At 37.7% G+C, this 19694-nt stretch overlaps 1 pseudogene; it reads left to right on the plus strand.

Annotated features, from left to right (window-relative positions):
* The first annotated feature begins 18827 nt into the window (after window positions 1–18827).
* Window positions 18828–19449, plus strand: LOC118854599 (annotated as a pseudogene).
* Window positions 19450–19694: the final 245 nt, after the last annotated feature.

Here is a 19694-nt window from a genome sequence, read left to right on the forward strand (position 1 = left end):
TCTTTTTTCCACAGTGTGAACTTTAAATATCTGGTCTTTCAGGTATTTTCAGTGGTGCCTTTGTGTTTGTCCCTCTGTTTTAATTTTGCAATTCGTGTTCTTTCAAAATCACTTAAAGAGTAAATAGTCTTTGTACTGTATCAGGAAAGAAAGGCAAATGAACAACAGGCAGCAAATAATCCAAGACATCTTGTGATTTTTCTTTCTATTCAAATTAGATAGATTAGAATAAAAATTTTATTCTTATTGACGCTTTACACAAATGCTAGACTGTATAAGTTGAGGTATCCCTTCAACCATAAGGCAAGAATTGTTTTTCTCCAGGAGAGTTAGCTCAGTTCTGCTGAATCACTGCTGTCTTGAATTGCCCATTCACAGTATATTTAAGATAAGGGACACTTTAAATGATTGTGTCACTGAAACACTGACTCCATTTGAGGACCTGGAACCGTCTTCTCCTTTGGAAAGTTTTGGAAAATGACTTCATTTGGTGAATTCTCCATCATCTGTTTCTCTCTAGATGGCAGCATTTGCCTTAAAGACCATGTTTCACATGAAAGCTTTGCACATGGCCAAAAATCCTGTGCAATTAATAAAAAAAAGAGTACAATTGTTAGCATTGGAAGTTAAAGTTCATTTTTTAGGCACAGATTTCCTTTTTGTCTTTTCCTCAACAGAACACTTGAAGGAACATGAATTTCTGTTCTGGATGGATAAAATAGTTCATATTATATACATTTTTGTGTGTTTGGATGCTGTCATAAACAATTCCCACAGTGGAAACACCTCATCAGTGCAGGGTAATATTTGCTCCACAATCCAACAGACTCAAAGAGCTCACTGGGACACTGAGAGGTTAAATGGCTTGCTCAAGAGGACCAATTGTTAAATTTTCATTGTGAGCATTTACATGAGGGAAATTGAGAAGTGCTACAAATCCTAGGACTCCATTTATTATTTTGTTGATTATTTAGATTTAAGAAAGTAATAGAGGAAACTTTAACAATGTAGGTTAAATTTAAAAGTATGTCTTGCATTCTCAGAGAGCTAGCTGGTTGTTAAACATTTATGAACACACTCCTGGGTCTCTCTTTAAGTTATTGTGTTTACAATCTCCCTGTGTACATGGTCTCTCATTCCAATAGAATGTAAGATCCCTAAGGACAGAGATGGGTTTTTTTTTAAAATTGTTTTTCTATCTCCATGATAGATAACTAGGTGCCAAAGTAGATAAAGTTCTGGACTTTGTGTCTCTAAGACCTGAGTTTGCATCCTGCCTCAGAACCTTATTAGCTTTTCAACAAATCACTTAGCCTCCCTCAGACTCAGTTTCCTCGTGAGTAAAAGAGGCATGATAATAGTACCTGCCGCACAAGATTGTTGTGATGGCCAAATGAGGCATATTTACATATGTAAAGTGATTTTCAAAGCTTAAAGCCTATGTAAATGCTATTTATTATTATTATATTTATATTACTATTATTTTTGTTCACTATTCATTTTTGAAGAAGACCAATGACATGGGTGGTGTCTTAACTTGGATTTAATTGGATTTAAGTGAGGTAGAGCTGCGCAAAGTCATCAGCCTCACGCTGTCTTCCAAAGTTATCCAAATCCAGTGTCAAGACAAGAGTCAGGATGACTGGTGATGGCCCAAGTGCAGTGGATGACCTTGGCATCTTTGAAGCCTGACCAAGCTCCAAGCATTTGGATAGTGCCTGCTTCATCCACCTTCATGGCAGTTGGGACAAATTGTTCTCAGATGCCCATTTGGCTAGGGGAAATCTTCACATGCTTCGGACAGATATCCTCCCAATTCACTTATAGGTCTGAGGTTCATCACTTACCCTCATCTGGTTTAGCCAGGGTGTGGCTCCTGCACATGCTACAGCTTCCTGGAGCCACAGGTGAGTTGGGTGGTAGGTGGACACTAAAGGCAAATGAGCAGCCCTGAAAAGGGCTCTGCAAGGCCTCACACCAGAGGTGCTAGTCCTTCCTAAATAGCTTAGTATTGTTACCATCATCATTATTTACTAGCACAATGCCTAGCAGGAAGTGTTTCATATGTCCTTATTGGATTGGGCATACTAATCAGAAGCTTAGGGCTCTGCAAGGCAAGCAGCATAACAGGTGATAGATATCTCAATTTTGCAAATCAGGAACAAGTTTGAAGAAGAAAACTAACTTACTCAAAGCAAGTAGTGGAACAGGGACTTACACTCAGGTTTTTTGACTCAAGTCCAATGTACTTCCTGCTACAAAACACTTCCTTTTACATATAAGCAGAAGGGAAAAGAGTTATCTGAAAATAATCTTCTTTTGTACCCTTTGGTGGCAGAAAAGATGTTTACCCAGACTGCTGAAAAAGCAGACAATAGGAAAAAAGTGGCTGAATTAAAAGAAGACACCTTTTTTAAGGAGCAGCTTTAACTGCTTTCATAAAGATAGCAATCAGAAAGCTGGCATTTCATCTCTTGAGCCTCTTAAGGAAAAGAGTTTTAATTTATAGCTAGTCTGGGAGAGAGGAAAAGAAAAATGAACTCATTGCCTCTTGAGATGGTAATATAAGGCAGAACATGTGCTGACATATTACAACTTGTACCAAATAGTTATCTACTGCATTTGAAAACTACAGTGGGAGGTGGAAGGATGCTGCATTTACTAATTTAAAGTTAATGCTTTGTATTATTTCACCAAAATCCAAATTAAGGTCAGCTTTCCTGGGTTGGAATGGGTGAAGACACAAATAATTAGCTCAGTTCTCACCTTTGAACTAGAGAAGTTGACAACAATACATTCTCTTAGACATATTGCCCCCATGCTAATCTCGTCCATATTCTCAGAGGTACCTGAGCATACTATCCATATAAAATTATTGGGTCCCCAGTCAATCAAACAATCGATAAATGTTTATTAAGTGCCTACTAAGTACCAGACACTGAGCTAAGTGTTGGAGATATAGAGTGGCAGAATACAGTCCCTGCCCTCAAGGAGCTTAAAATATAATAAGCCACAACACTTCTGTCCGTACAGAAGGTGGAAAAGTTCATCTAATGCGCTGAGTTTTTTGTTGTTGTTTTTGTGTTATTTCAGTCATATCTGACTCTTTGTGTCCCCATTTGGGGATGTCTTGGCAAAGATATTAGAATGATCTGCCATTTCCTTCTCCAGCTCATTTTACAGATGAGGAAACTGAGGCAAACAAGGTAAGCAGCTTACCCAGGGTCACACACAAAGATGTAGTTAAAGGCTCTAGAATTTCAGCAAAGGTGAGGAAAGGTTATTTCAGAGAGCACTATGGCAGCATCAGTGTGAAGAGGTTCTACTTCTGAGGGATTGCCTGGAAGAATATTTGCTCCATTCTAAATCCATGAGTTGTATGTAGGAAATAATAACAGCTCCCATTTTATATGGGGCTAACTTTACAACCATCCTGAGAGGTAAGTAGTATAAGCATTATTAGCCCCATTTTATAGATGAGAAAACTGAGTCTCAGAGAAGTTTAATTACTTTCTCAGGTAAGAGATGGAGGCAGGACTTGAAACCATATGTTCTGATTCCAAAGTCAATGTTCTTTATAAGAGGGAGATGCTCCATAGAAGGGAAGGGTGGCTGGTTAGGATGGGATTCATACTTTCTTGCTCATTAAACTTACAGAGGATCATAGGTGATTTTAGATCTAGAGCTGGAAGAGATCTGAGAGGTCGTCTGATACAACTACTTGGTTTTTTAAATCAGGGAACTGGGGCCTATGGAACCTAAGTAACATGACCAAAGCTTGTAGATATTTATTCTATTAAGCCATTTTTCCTTTATTTGCAGCTAAAACATCTCTTATGTGTCATCTCCCTCATTAGAATATGAGCTCTTATAGGATGGGAATCATACCTGCTTATCTATTTGTATCTCACTTAATGTTTTTCCCTCTCTCCCTTCTTTCCTTCCTTTGTTCCTTCCTTTCTTTTTTCCTTCCTTCCTTCTTTCCTCCCTCTCTCCCTCCCTCCCTTCCTTCTTTCCTCCCTCTCTCCCTCCCTTCCTTCTTTCCTCCCTCCCTCCATTCCTTCATTCCTCCATTCCTTCCTTCCTTCAAATGGGAGAGTCATGCTAAGTCTTGTGAATACAAGTTCAGCATCTTTTGCATTCTATCAAAGTGACTTTTCCTGAGAATTTATTTTTAGATCATTTTCCAAGCTTCAAGTGATATATTCAGTATGCAGTTTTGGGTACCAAACAAATACAGCAGATATCTGGAGATCAGGACGAGGAGGATACAAGGTAAGAAGATCTAATTATGTAATAGGGTTTCTGCTTGTGCTTGCCTTCTTTTCCTTTCTTCCTACTTTAGTGGATGGCAGAAAAGTCTTAAATGTCAAATACAGGCAACTAAGCAGATTGCAATTTCTTGTCCTTAGAAATGTTTTTGGTGTTCACTCGTTCTCAATCATGTCTCATTCTTTATAACCCCATTTGGGTTATTTCTTGGCAAGGATATTGGAGCGGTTTGCCATTTCTTCTCCAATTCATTTTACAGATTAGGAAAGTGAGGCAAATAGGGTTAAGTAGTAAGTGTCATTAGAAAAACCAGACCTAAATAAATTAAGCCTTGCCTTAGAGTTCCCAGGGAAGATACTTTCAATGTAGTGAACATACATGGCAAAGAGATAACTAGCCATAGCATTAGGGAGAAAGAGGAGGAGAAAGAGGAGGAAGAGGAGGAGAAGAAGAAGGAGGAGGAAAAGAAGGAGGAGACAGAGAAGGAGGAAGAACAGGAAGAGGAGGAGGAGGAGGAAATCCTAACATGTTTCAGTAGTTTAGAGGGTATAATATGATATGGAGAAGGATGAGAAGAAGAATCATTGAACCTTTGGAATAAGTAGCCACAAGGTTATCCCTAGATTGGGAGCTGGATTAACACAAAAGGGAGAAACTTCTTTTGCTCCAAAAATGATGATATGAATTCACTGATGCTACTAGTTAAGGAAAAAGAGATGAATAATAGTGGTTGGTAATTCCAGGCTGAAGATTAAGGTGCCTGTTTGTTTATCTGATATAAACAACAGAGAGGTCCAATATCTTACCTGGATCTATACTCAGGCTGTCATCAATAATCTCCCAAGACTTCTCAATTTATTCAGTTGAACAGGTATGTATTAAATGCCTAGTATGTTCAAGACATTCCTCTATACATTGGGGATACAAAGACAAAAAATCACATAGTTCCCGGTGTGGGAGGAGCTTATATATTATTCACTCCTAGGTATACCACTAGATAAAAAATGTAGAAAGCATTGATAAAGATAAGCACAAAAACCAAAGATCTTAGATGCACAAGTACATTCATTACTGCTATTTGTTGAAGCTTAGAGATCAGATGAAAAAACGTTTATAAGTCAACAACTGCCAAACCAAACGGGATTTGTATTTTTGGACCATGACCAGGGATGGAGCGCAAAAACTGAAGATCTTAGAGGCACAAGTATATTCATTACTACTGTTTGTTGAAGCTTAGATATCAGATGAAAAAAACTGTTTATTTGAGAAATCAACAACTGCCAAACAAAACAAGACTGGTATTTCTGGACCATGACCAAAGACAGAGTACAAAAAATGGAGATCTTAGAGGCACAGGTATATTCATTACTGCTGTTTGTTGAAGCTTAGAGATCAGATGAAAAATGTTTATTTGAGAATTCAACAACTATCAAACAAAGTGGTATCTGAGAATAGGATTTCTATTTCTGGACTATGACCAGGGATGGAGTGCACCTAGTAAGGGCTAGGAAAAGCGTATTTTCCAGAACACTTATGAATTTAATCAAAACAGCTTTACATTAAAAGGCAAGGGAAAGATGAAAATATCCACAGAGATTTGCCAAATCTGAAAAAAAAAGAGTAATAGAAATCTAGAAGCATAATAGCAGGAAAGAACCAGTAATTTGTGGAAGACTATATGTATGTCAGCAATAATGAAAAAGGATAGACTAAAGTGATCTTAATGCAAGGAGACAGCTTTTATATTATAGTTATTAAAGAAAATGGAAATGGATTTTTAGACTCAAATCTGTAATGTAATAAAAGAGAAGAAAACTATACAAAAACACTAATTTTTGTAAAAAAAAATCAAAAGGTTCAGGAAAAGGATAAATAGAATCTAATCACCTAATATTTTACAGGGAAACTTAATTCTAGCAAAAAATATTAGGGAAGCTACCCAAAGAGATTTTTGAGGCTTAAAAAGGAACACATTGACTAATTAAGCTTTTATTTTTTAAATTTCTTATTTTTATTGATAACTTTTGGTTTCATGTCCCATTACTTCAATGGCCATGGCTTCAAAATTTTCTCAAGTTCATTTATGAACTTCTTCATATCTTGTTGGGGGTTGAAGGAAAAATCAATTCCTCATTTATATATGTATGGACAATATCTTGGTGTTGATTGTCAGACCAAAATTAGCACAAACCACAGAGAATCAATTCATATTCTGTTGCATCTCAGAGGCTCTGATGGGCTGGCCAGGTTGTTCGAATGCCAAACTTATGTTTATCTAAATGATTAATCTAAAAGAACACTTGGACCAGGCAAGACTCACATCAAGGCCAGAAAAAGTGGTACAAAGACAATCTCAATAGCTTTTTGAAGAACTTTAGTGTCAATTGTAAGAGATGGAAGACACTGGCACAGGACTGCCCACCATGGTGTGCTCTTCTCAAAGGAGGTGTTGTGCTCTACAAGCAAAGCAGAATTGCAGTAGCACGAAGGAAACATGAGATGCACAAATCTAGAGACATCTCCATTCCAAATGTTCGGATGGACTATTTGTGCCTGACATGTGGCAGAACCTTCCAAGCTCCTATGGGACTAATCAGCCACAGTCATACACACTGTATCTTTACCCCAACATCATGATGTCATTGGTCCTCTTCAAGTAAAAATATTTATATGATTTTTTATTGTAGTAGCAAAAACCTAAATTACAAATGTAATAGAATTTTATTATGTTATAAAAATAATGAAAAGGATAGTTTCAGAGAAACTTGATAAGACTAATTTAAGCTGATACAGAATGAAGACTGATCAATTAGGAGAACATTTTTTATGGCCACGACAACAACAAAATAATTTTGAAAGACTAAAGAACATTGATCTATGCAGTAATCCATCAGGATTTCAAAGGTAAGACACATGGTTCCAGATTCTCTTCAGGTCCCTGAAGGTAGAGAAAGACTCTGGGAAGAAGCCAACATGATACTATAAGATGAGTTATACAATTTTGGACATGGTAAATAGGTGAATTTGTTTTGCTTGGTTATGCTTATTTTCTCTAAGGGCTGTGTTTTGCTTTCCTTGAGGGGAGAGCACAAAAGGGAAAAGGAAGCTAGTGATAGTGCTTCTCCTTCAAAAGAAAGAAGGAAAATGAAAAGAAAAGAGGATCTATGAAACATTCTTAAACAAACAGAAGAGAACAGAAGGAGGTTCAGAAGGAAACACAGATGAGCAAGACAGCTCTGAAAGTAACATGTTAAGTTTATTATAGAGAGAAGCTATTTTCCTTGTGTAGGCTCAAAACCACACCTGTTATGTAATCTTAAAAAGCAAGCTGCATATCATAGATAGTTGTGGTTTCAAATATCACCCTCATTTCGTGTTCTACTTCGATTATGGAAATTTTTTGGCACTTGTTAAATTCAGAATTAAATTCTTTAAAAGAAGGAAATGTTTTAAATTAAATATTTTAAAAGACTATCCAAAAAGGGGGTGAATATAGAGGAAGAATGTTCAATAAACCCAGAGATCCTGACTTCTTAACAGGGTGGGGCATGGTTGGGGGAAGACTCACCATTCAACAAAGGCTAAGAAAGCTGGAAAGTAGTCTGGCAGAAATTAGGCTTAACAACATATCACACCATTTATGATCATAAACTCCAAATGGATACATGCCCTAGATATAAAAGGTCACATAATACATAAATTAAAGGTAGGAAACAGATACCTTTTACAACTACAGATAGGAAAAGACACCTTGACTAAACAAGGGATCCATAGAATCATAGGAGATAAAATATATAATACTGCTTACATAAAACTGGAAATCTTTTGCTGAAACAAAATCAATGGGGTTAAATTTAAAGGAGAAAGTTGACTGGGCAAAATATTTTCAGTGAGTTTCTCTGATAAAGGTCTGATATCCAAAACACCTAGGGATTTGATCCAAATACATAAGAACAAAATCAATTCCTCAATAGATAAATGGTCAAAGGAAACTTTCAAAGGAATAAAAGCAAAATATCAAAAATGATGCGAAATATGTTGGAAATTATTAATAATAAAGGACATTCAAGTTAAAATGCTGTTTCTACTTTGCATCCATCAGATTGGCAAAGATTTTTTTTTTCAAAAGGAAAATGACAATTGTTGGAGGGCATGTCGGAATAAAGCCATTCCCCACCACCAAGCCATTGTTGATTGAACTATGAGTTGGTATTCCATTATGGAAAACAATATAGATTAATACCTCAAATCACAAAACTGTACATACCTATTGACACAGTGACATTGCTACTGGGTTTGTGTAAAATAGAGTTAAAAGAGGGAAAATAACCTATATGTGAAAAATTATTTGTAGCAACACTTCTAGTTATAGCCAAGAATTGGAAACTAAGGGGATGCTGATCATTTGTAAAATGGCTGAACAAATTATGGTATCAGTAAACATTTAATTAGAACCTACTATGTGCAAGGCACTGTGCCAAGCACTGGGGGAATAAAAAGAGGGAAGAGACAGAGTTGAAAAGCACTGATTCTGGAAATGGAGTGTCAGATTCAAGGAATGGTAAGGAGGCCCTGGATCTTCAATCAGTGTTTATAGGGGAATAAGGTATAAAAAAACCAAAATGGCAGGAAAGGGTCACAGTTTGTCAACAAGCATTTTTTCAGTATTTACTATGTTCCAGGCACTGTGCTAAATGCTGGAAATACAAATATAAGCAAAATGACAGCTTCTGACCTCAAGGAATTTACATTCTAATTGGAAAGAGAACATATAAAAGAAAACTGAAAATTGGTGGGGGTGGGGGTGGGGAGAGGGGGCAAGTTATGTAGGGCTTTAAAAGCCCAACAGAATTTTATATTTGATCCTTGATAACAGGATGCTTCTGAAGTTAATTGAACTGGAAGAGCATGTTGTATGGTGGCCTTCAAAAACTTTAACTCTCCAAATTCAAGTCAATCAAATTAGGAAGGTGTTTATGAATCAACATGTCGGAAACATTATTACTGCATAATAAGAAAACCAGAAAGAAAGTCTCTCTATAACAGCTTCATGAATTCATGATCAGGACTTACATAAAAGGCTAGTGTGAGTCATTGTCCATAATGGAGTACCTTTAAGAGGTAATGATATTGATCTGAATAAATTCGGTGTAGTTGCATTTTTAAACTACATTTAGAGGGGTGTAGTCATTCTTTCTCCTAAGTCCATGGGAGAATTAAGTGAGCATGTTTAATTTAATGATCAAATGGTCTGAAGAAGTTAAAGTGAAGTGCATTCTCTAGATATACTTTCAAAGGGAAATCAACATGGTGAAATCAAGCACACAGGCATCTCATAATTTCTTCTGGAGCTATCCTCCTGTCTTCTTTTTTCTAGTTCTGAGAAGACATCTGTTTCTTCTCCCTCAGTTGATATGATCCAGTTAAATCCAAGCTTTGGAGACACTCACATGAGATATCAATGATTACTTGATTTCTCAGCACATAAATCCAGCTCTAAATCGTGTTGGGTAGATATATCAGGGATGCAGTAACCTTTTCTGGGAAGCAGTTCTGTTTTCTTCTATCTGAAGACCCTAAGATAAGATTCTTCTTACATGTTTAGAACTGATTTGAATTGTTTCACCACGGGAGAAAAATAGTGGAGTTAAAGGAAATGTAGATTGCTTCAGGGGAAAAGAATATAACTAAAATTTTGGTTTTCAATATTTCTGAATATATACAGGATTGCAAATGTAATATGGATCTCAAATTAATACCAAAAAAATCTCATACTCAACCTGCTTGTACCAATCACAACTTCAAATAGGCAACTATGCAAGTAACTAACACTTCAGTATGTTTCCACCCCCAATTTCTACCCTCATCATCGATTTTAGATTCTTCTTTTTGGGAGGAGGATGCATCTTTATCTAAGCCAGGCTACAAGTGCATTGGTTACTCTAGGGTCCCATTTTATTATTGATCAGCAAGAGAATTTTGACCTAATAATTTCCCATCTTAACTGATTTATCCCTCCTGCTGGCTCTCTGCTCCCATGGGCTCACCATATTGGTGACGGTATAGACATCCCATCAACTTAGCCTATTGCAGCTCAGAACTCCTAAGCTCAAAAGATCCACCAGCCTTACCCTCTTCACTAGCCATTCTAGAGCACATTTGTGTGGGCTCATCTGGCTAGAAGGTAGAGTTTTAAGGGCTACCTTCATGGTCATCAAATATAACCTCATTTTACAAATGAAAGTACTAGGCCCAGAAAAGTTAAATGATTTCTCCATGGTTGATTTTATAGGATGTAACAAATGCAAGATTCAAACCAAGGTTTTCTAACTCTAAATCTAGCCAGTTCCAATACTCACTCTGGTTTACCATGTTACATCTCTTCTCCATTTCCAAAATGCTGTTCAAGTACTGGCTTACTCTGGAGAAAAAAGAATGCATAGTTTTAATGAAACTTTCCAAACATCAAACAATTAGATGAAGGTTATCTAAATTACAAAATGGTACCCAGCTTTGCTTGTGATTAAGAGATGAAGCCATGGATTGAACTCATCTATTTCCAGGCTCATAGATTTAGTGTTGGAAGGGATCTTAGAGGTTATCTAACCAAACCTCCTTATTTTACAGATGAACTAATTGTAAAGAAAGCACAAAGATGTTATGTGACTGTCCTAGGGTCACACATACTAAATGGCAGAGATGGGGTTTGGATTGATATCCTCTAACATAAAATCCACCAGTCAGTTAAAAAGTATTTATTAAGTGCCCTCTATGTGCCAGGCACCATGCTAATCACTGGGATATAAGTAAAGGCAAAACCACAGTCTCTGCCCTTGAGGAGCTCATATTCAAATGAGAGATACAATATGCAAATAACTGTACATACAAGATATATAAAGTTTAAATGGAAAGCAATCTCAGAGAGAAGACACACTTTCTACTGTCCAGTCAATAGCTGGTTTGATTTCTTTTTCTTCTATCAATTGTCCAGAGCTTTTAGAGAAATGGGAGCCATTGCTTTGTAACACATCTTAGATGTTATTTGTATCCAGATCCCCCTGTTGTCTTTTGTTCTAATTTAATTCACAGAATCTCAGAGTTTAAGTGTCCAGAGGGAAGTCAATTGAAAAAAAATCCCTATTATAACTGATTTCATATGTGGTCATGTAGTTTCTGCTTGATAACCTCCACTGTTTCTATTGAAAATAATTTTTTTAAAGCCTGAATTTCCCTATTTTGCTCAGGTTTGACGCACAAGGGCTACCCACTGGCCCAAGTCACACTCTGATCAGTACAGGCACCTTGACTGTTCTATTTCCAACCTTATCTAGTTTATTCCTCAGGCAGCTCGGTGTCCCCACCTCCCTCATCCAAAAAGACTCATCATTTTAATGCCAAATTTAGGGCATTTGCCTGATTGACTTAGCTTCCTGTGGCTTAGAAAACTCCTGAGCACAAGATATTCACCAACCCTGGCTTCCCCAGGAGCTGAGATTACAGGTGTATACTACCAAGCCCACCTTTTTAAAAAAAAAAATCCACCTTTTATTAGCTCCAATTTTTAGAAAAATTTTTTTTTCCTGACATCATGTCTAAGTTTTCCTCTTTACTACTTCTACTTATTGGTTATAATTTTGTTCTCTGGATTCAAACAGAACAAGAGAAATTCCTCCTCTCCATGACCACATTTCAAATCCTTTAAATGATATTACCCTGGACGTTTCTCTCCTGTCCTGCTGCTGTTTTCCCCTTTGCATAGGAGACAACACCTGGGAGGAGCTAAATCATTTAGTTCTGAGTCCCCTGGAACTATGTGTACTCAGCTAAAACCTAATTATTCTCTGCTTTGACACCATGCTAGACATAAATTCCCTTTCCCTGCCATTTCTACCTGTTGCTCTGAGAATTTTAATCAAACCAATAGCCTTTGAAAGAATAGACCAATGGACTTCCCTATTATTCCCTATTGTTTCATTTACCTTCTCTGTGATTTTCATGACTAAAATACTTTTCCTTTGCTATGACTTCTTTTTCCATGTTATTTCCTTTTACAAAAATGAAATCTTCATGCCTATACCTCAAAAAAATTAAATGAAGAAGAAAATGACTCAAATGTACAAATATATTTATTGAAAGGAATTGCAGAAAAGAATTAGAAACCAAATGGTTGCCCATTGTTTGGGGAATGACTAAACACATTATGGTATGTGGATATAATTAAACAATTGTTGTCTATAAAAAATGACAAAGTAGTTTCAGAGAAACCTCAGAAGACTTGTATGACCTGATGAAGAGTGAAGTGAGCAGAACCAGTACAACAATTTATATGATAACTACAAGATTGTAAAGGGAAAAAATGTTGAAAGACTTAAGAATTTCTTGCAATTCAATGACCAACCACAACTCAAGAGGATGGATGGTGAAGCATGCTACTCAATCTTCTAATAGGTAGTCCCAAGATGCAGAGTGACATAAATTTTGGACATACTCAATGTAAGAATTTGCTTTGCTTCCTCCCCCTCTCTTGTTTTCCAGTGGGAGTAAGGTGAAAGGGAAAGTAGGGATTGGGAAAGTGAAGAACTATATTATATATACATATATATGTATATATATTATATGTATATACACACACATATAATATACACATATATGCATGTATATGTATGCATACATATGCATACACACATATATTTACACACATACATATATTATATACATATATACACACTATATATGTATAGATATAGATATATAGAAAAGATAATTACATCTTTTTTAATATGTAGAACTGAATAGAAGGAAGGCTAGAAAGAAACAGAAATAGAATAGCTTTGAAAGTTAAATGTTGAATGTATTATATATTTAATAGAAACACATACTGTACATAGAATAAATCTGCAGTTTCATGAATTATCTTTTTCTTCCAATACCTAAGTATATGGAAATTAACCAATTACCCAAATATATTGAAAATCTGGTTGTTTTGATTTGTCAAAGTCAGATAAAAATAAGAAAAAGGGAAAAAGCACGTAAGTGTACAGGGACTGTTTGCCTTTGTATTTGCATCCCCAGTACTTAGTAGGCACTTAATACTTGATATTCACTTACTCATATATTAATTCATTCAGTCAAGTGATCATTTATTCTTTTCCAGGCTAAATATTCCCAGGTCATTCATCCTATTCTTATATGATAATTCCTTTAGGTAGTGGACTTATTGGCCTAAAATTACTTGTGTAATTAGGTTAATATGTACAGAGTTCATGACTTTTTCTTTTTTTCTTCTCTTTTTTTAAAACAAAAACACCACTAATAAAAAACCTCCTATGAAGGATATGTTCCTTTCATTTTCTAACATTCTTTGATTTTATACATATTCTTCTTTTCTCTTTACTGCTACCATAAAACCAGAGATTCATTCTTATGGATCCTTGGGAATGCACTGGACAGAGCTGAAAACTTTGGCTCAGGAAGTAGACTCCTCTCAGTTGGAATTGGTGATATTTTAGCATTAGCTCTAGTGCAAAGATAATTATAGAGCATTGGAGCGAAACAATTTTCTCTCTTTAAATTAAACAAAAAAACTTACATTTTGCAGTTCATGAACTCCTGCAGCCTTCAAATATTGGTCATGAATTTACACCTAGGCCAGGTTGGGTGTTGGGTCACGGACAAGGCCAGCGTGATACCCTGATAAGAGTTTATTTGATATTTTCCCTTTATTTTATTAGAATTGTGATGGTAGATTTTCTATATATTGGCGTTACTGAAAATGAAAGTTCCTACTGGACTAAGAAAACTATAGAACTTGGCTATATAATTATAGTTTATGGAAATACAGAGCAAGGTTTTCTGTAATAATCTTCTGTTCCTGGAAATCATATTTAGCTGCCACAAATTCAGTTCAGTTACTGTATTTAAAATATACTTCATTGAAACCACTCATAAGTAGAGTGAAACTAAAGCATACAAACTCTCTCATGGTCCATCGATTTCACCTTTGCAAAATCTCTCAAATACATCCCCTTCTCTCCTCTGGCACTACCAACTTTACAGTACAGGCTCTCATCACCTCACACCTGATTATTATAATAGCCTGTTGGTGGAGCTGCCTGCCTCAGGTCTTTCCCCACTACAATTCTCCTAATGCATAGGTATGACTTTGTTAACCAATCAACTCAGTAAACTCCAATGCCTTTCTACTGTAGTAGTCTAGGGATGTAATAAGGGCTTTCACCAGGGTAGTGGTGGCCATATGAGTGGAGGGAAGGGAACATAGACTAGAGTTGTTGTGAGGGCAGAAACAATTATTCACAGAATCTTTAGTAGATGTTCCCTTCTCTCCTCTGACAGGGTCACTTCCCTAGTGTAGACAGTTACCACCTCATACCTAGACTACCACTACACACACACACACACACACACACACACACTTATATGTATGTATACACATACTTTTATATATATGCATATACACACATACACATACACACATATACATACACACATGCATCAATATATGTGTGTATTCTGCTAACTTCATATTGTATCCCTTCATTGTCTTCCTAGATTTCTCTGAAACTATCCTTTCCATCTTTTCATATAGCAGAATAGTATCCTATTACATTCATATACCATAACTTGTTCAGCTAATCTCTAATTGATGGGCACCTCTTCAGTTTCTAGTTCTTTGTAATCATGAAAATAACTGCTATAAATACTTTTGCACATATAGATTCTTTTTCTCTTTCTTTGGCCTGTAAACCTAGTAATGGCATTGCTGGATATTGCTGGGTGTCCACAATTTAATAGTTTTGAGGACATAATTCCAAATTGCTAGATCAGTTCAGAGAGCCATGGGAGGCTGAAGGAGGCATGAAAAGGTTTGGAAAAATTGCTGGGGTGAATGGGGTGTTGCTTTATTTCAGTAAAAGTCCAGTTGAGATTGTAAGTGGTGCAGTGGATAGAGTATTGGGCCTGGAGTCAGGAAGACCTGAATTCAAATCTAGGCTTAGATACTTACTAGATGTATAAACCTGGGCATGTTACTTAATCTACGGGAGAAGGAAATGGCACATGATTCCACTATATTTGCCAAAAAACCCTATGGACTGCACTAGCATGCTATGGTCTTCAGGGTCACAAGTAGTTGTACATACTAGTACTATTAGTCCTACTATTCCTCATACTTCTATTACCACCACTACTAATATTGCTGCTGCTACTACTACTACTACTACTACTACTACTACTACTACTACTAGTACTACTACTATGATACAAATGAAGAAGAATTGCAGTAGTTCAAGAGAAATGTGAGATGTGCAAATTTTGAGCCATCTCCATTTCAAAAGTTTTTATGGACTATTTGTGCCCGACCTGTGGTAGAGCCTTTGGAGCTTGTACTAGTACAATCAGCAGTTAGATGCACTGTATTTTTGACCTCAACATAGTGATGTCATTTTGGTTCTCTTTGAACACAAAGGACAACAACCAATCACCCACCACCACCACCACTATGACTACTACTACTGCTACTACCACTACAGCTACCACTACCACTATTATTATCTATACTACTAATACTACCATCACCACTATTCCTTCTATTAATTCAGAATGTGAGCTCTTTGGGAGCCAATTCTAATTCCTCTTTTTCTTTATTTCCAAGCCCTTAGCAGAGTGTCTGGCATTTAGAGTTGAATTATTATTTCTTGATAGTCTGGAATCTTTATTTTAAAAAAAACCCAGAATTTTCTCACCATTTTGCTTTCAGATATTTAGTTCCTTGGTGCAGGAATGTTTTATTTTATTTTCTGTTCTTCGTATCTCTAGCACCTCCCACAATATCAAGGATAAAGTTGGTCCAGAGTTACTTGTTCACTCTCCTGGAAGGTTGGCTGTTTATTTGCTTTTTAACATTGCTGATAAATAGCTAATCAGGTGTTTAAGGAGCAATATGGACAACACGTAAATTCTGCTGGTGGGTAGCACTGCCCATAGTTAGAATGCAGTGGAGTCAGAGTCAGGCATTCCAACATTTAATTGTAGCAGCATGAGCTGTTTGGGTCAGCTGTCTAGGAGCCATTGATTTCTAGCCCTCTGCAATAGGAGTTCCTGTCTGCTTTCCATTTTGTTCCCATTTTGATGCAAGACTGACAAGTGGCCCGGTGCCAGTGCTAATTAAGCAATATAGCACTCCAGGAAATGCATTTCTCAGGATTACTTCATGCCTTCCTTAAGTGTGTCACTGCTGGAGGAGAGCTCTAATCCTCTAGAAAATGCACTCCCTGAAGTGACTTAATGGCATTTTAATAACGACTAGCATAATAATAACTAATGTTTATATAGCGCTTTAACATTTGCAAAGCTCTTTATAAATATTATCTCATTTGATACAACAGCCCAGGGAAGTAGGTGCTATTATTATCCCCATTTTACAGTTTAGGAAACTGAGGCATAGAAAGGCTAAATGACTATTAGAGTTCAGGATCTAGTACATCTCAGGTTGAATTTGAACTCAGGTCATCCTTGCTCCACGTTCAATAGGTCTTATCTACTGTGACAACAAGCTGCCTTACATGGGGAAGAGCAGTAGAAGCAATGTATTTTTATTTCAATATTCCTCGGTCAGGTAAGGATAGCATCAGATGCTTCTAATGTTCCTTCCAACTCCAAAATTCTTTTTCTTGTATAGGAAGATTTTTCAGGGCAGTTGTGCTGAGGCCATGTAGTGGTGAGGATGGAACCTAGCAACATAGAAAGTAATGTTATTAGTTGAATGACACATACGCTGGTCCTCTTTCCCAGAGCCAAGCTGTTTTTTGCTTTTCAGGGTTCCAGGGGACAATCATGATGGGTGGGAGTGTCTCTTTTCTATTGTATTCAGGCTCACCACCTCCCACCCCTACCTCTCATTGTCTATTTCTCCCCATTGTTACCAGCCAGTGACTAAGATCCCTCAAGACCCATTTCACCATTCTTCATGACAACCACACTGGCATGCCCAGGATAGCTGCTAGAGCAGGGTGTTTTATCTGCTTTACTGGGAAAGACAGCTGTTTCAGGGATCAACAATCTTTTTTAATTACATAAAATACAAACAGAGAAAATACAGAGAAGAGAAATAAAGATCAACAGACAGGGCTCTACTGCCTGAATCAAAACAATATTGCTATATCTACTTTACATGCACCACCGGACAGAGAGAGCCTTTACCTTTAAGCAGTCAGGGGTCTGAACATGCAACCACTCAGAGTCTTGACCAAGAAATCACAAGATCCTTCTTGTAAGTGAGCCTCCAAAAGCAAAAAGCTCACCTTTCAGAGTGTGTGTGTGTGTGTGTGTGTGTGTGTGTGTGTGTGTGTGTCTGTATGGATATATGTATATGTGTGTGTATGTATGTGTATATATGTATATTTATATGTACGTATGTCTGTATGTACGTATGTATGTATGTATACATACACACACCCATATATACTCTTTCAGCTAGTAGGCTCAGAGCCAGAAGGCATCACAAGCCTCCTGACTCGGTGCCAATTAGAAATTAACAAAAAGTATATATGCCTTCCTACAAGCAAGCAAGCTTCCCTTAATGGGTTCCACATGAGGCCTATTGATGGGCGGGGAAGATCTTATTCCCCATTAATCTTACGCCACTTCAAATGAACCAGTTTTTACAAAGAACATTGACTTCACAGCTTTGGCAAGAACAAATGTACTAACATTTCTCCCAATGTGTTTTTGTTTAGTCATATTCAGTTGTGTCTGATTCTTCACAAACCCTTTTGCTGGTTTTTTTTTTTTTGGCACAGATACTGAAAGTGGTTTGCCACTTCATTCTCATTTTACAGATGGGGAAACTGAGGCAAACAGGGTTAAATGCAGAGGCAAGGGTCACATAGCTAGGAAGTGTCTAAAGGTGGATTTGAATTCAGGTCTTCCTGACTCCACTGCACCACCCAGCTGTTCTTTCTCCCAATATCTTGAGGTATGATCTTTCCTTATATCACCCCAGTATCCAGAGGGAAAGGAGAGGAGGTGTCAAAACTTAGTTTAAATCCAACCTAGTTTAAATATAAATTCCTGCCAAGTGTGAGTTCAAAGGCAACATTGTTTCCAGATGAAAAACATTTTTTCCCTGGCCTTGGGTCCTAAAGGGTGCCCTAACTGTAAAACCCGGCCTGGATTTCCACTCCTGGCTTCCTTTGGAAACTCCCAAGGGATAAGGACATACTCTGCCCTTTCCCTCGACAACAAGAACATAGATCTAAGAGTCACTGAGATCCTCCAAGGAGGACTGAAGCAAAAGTGGCAGTAACTAATGCCAATGGGTCCTTTATTTTGATACCAACAGTTCAGGCAACTCAGCGAATAAATAAAGCTCGCCTGTAGCACCGCGTGAACTTATTTCTCTCTGAGCAATCATGATCCGGCCAGGCCACCATAGTAGGCCTTTCTGCTGTGAGCGGAGTCACATCTGAATGCCGGAAGTTTCACTTCCCCGGCTCCCGGATGTTTCACTTCCCCGGCTGCCTCTTCTTGTGTGCGGCATGTTCAAGGTCATGCGGTGGTCAGCAGGTTCTGCCAACCTGACCCTTCTGTTCTTCAAAGTCCATGCAATCGGTAAAAAGAAGAAAGAGGACAACTCCACAGTGCGAGCCCACGAGCTTTCTCTCTACTCCGTCCCACACTTCGAGTCGCGCTTTGTGGAGGAGCCGCGCAGCGCCCTGGAGGAGGCCATCTCCCGCTTCAGGAAGGCCCTGGAGCCCTATGCGATCTGGTTTCAGCGCTTTTACAGCAAAACCAAGCCGAGGGTGGATGGCGCCATTCAGCAGGGAACTGCGAGCTGCGACTACCTGTGGAATTCCCCTCCCGAAGTTATGAGAAGGCTCAGCATGATCGGTTTTTCCGGAATAATGGGATACTTGCTCGCTAGCCGTTCAAAGTTCAAGAAGCTCGTGTATCCGGTGGGTTTGATGGGCATCACTTCCTCCATCTATTACCCGCAAGATGCGTTCAATATTGCATTGATCTGCATGGAGAAATTATATGATTGGGGCTTGAATGTCCGCGTGATGGTACTAGATGCCTATAAGATGTATTTTCCGGAGGGTACAAAACCAAGAAAAGCCTGAAGAGGTGAACCATTCATTCAAAGAAAGAAAGAAATAAAATGGTACAAGTACTGCCCGTTGTCGACATTTGTACGCCAGGGACTTTGTGGAGAAATCAGTATTTTTAACAGGTTGGGAAAGATGTAAACGATACTGATATTGAACGCAATAAAGTATTTTTCTCTTTCAGAAAAGGCTTCACTTGTCTTGTTTATTGCCTCTAGTGATGACGTATTGCTGAACACACTGGCCTGGTAGTCCTTCACCTATAAATCTCAGAACTCCTTGTCCTCATGTTGTTTT

Source organism: Trichosurus vulpecula, chromosome 6, assembly GCF_011100635.1.
Source record: "Trichosurus vulpecula isolate mTriVul1 chromosome 6, mTriVul1.pri, whole genome shotgun sequence".
Lineage (NCBI taxonomy): Eukaryota > Metazoa > Chordata > Mammalia > Diprotodontia > Phalangeridae > Trichosurus > Trichosurus vulpecula.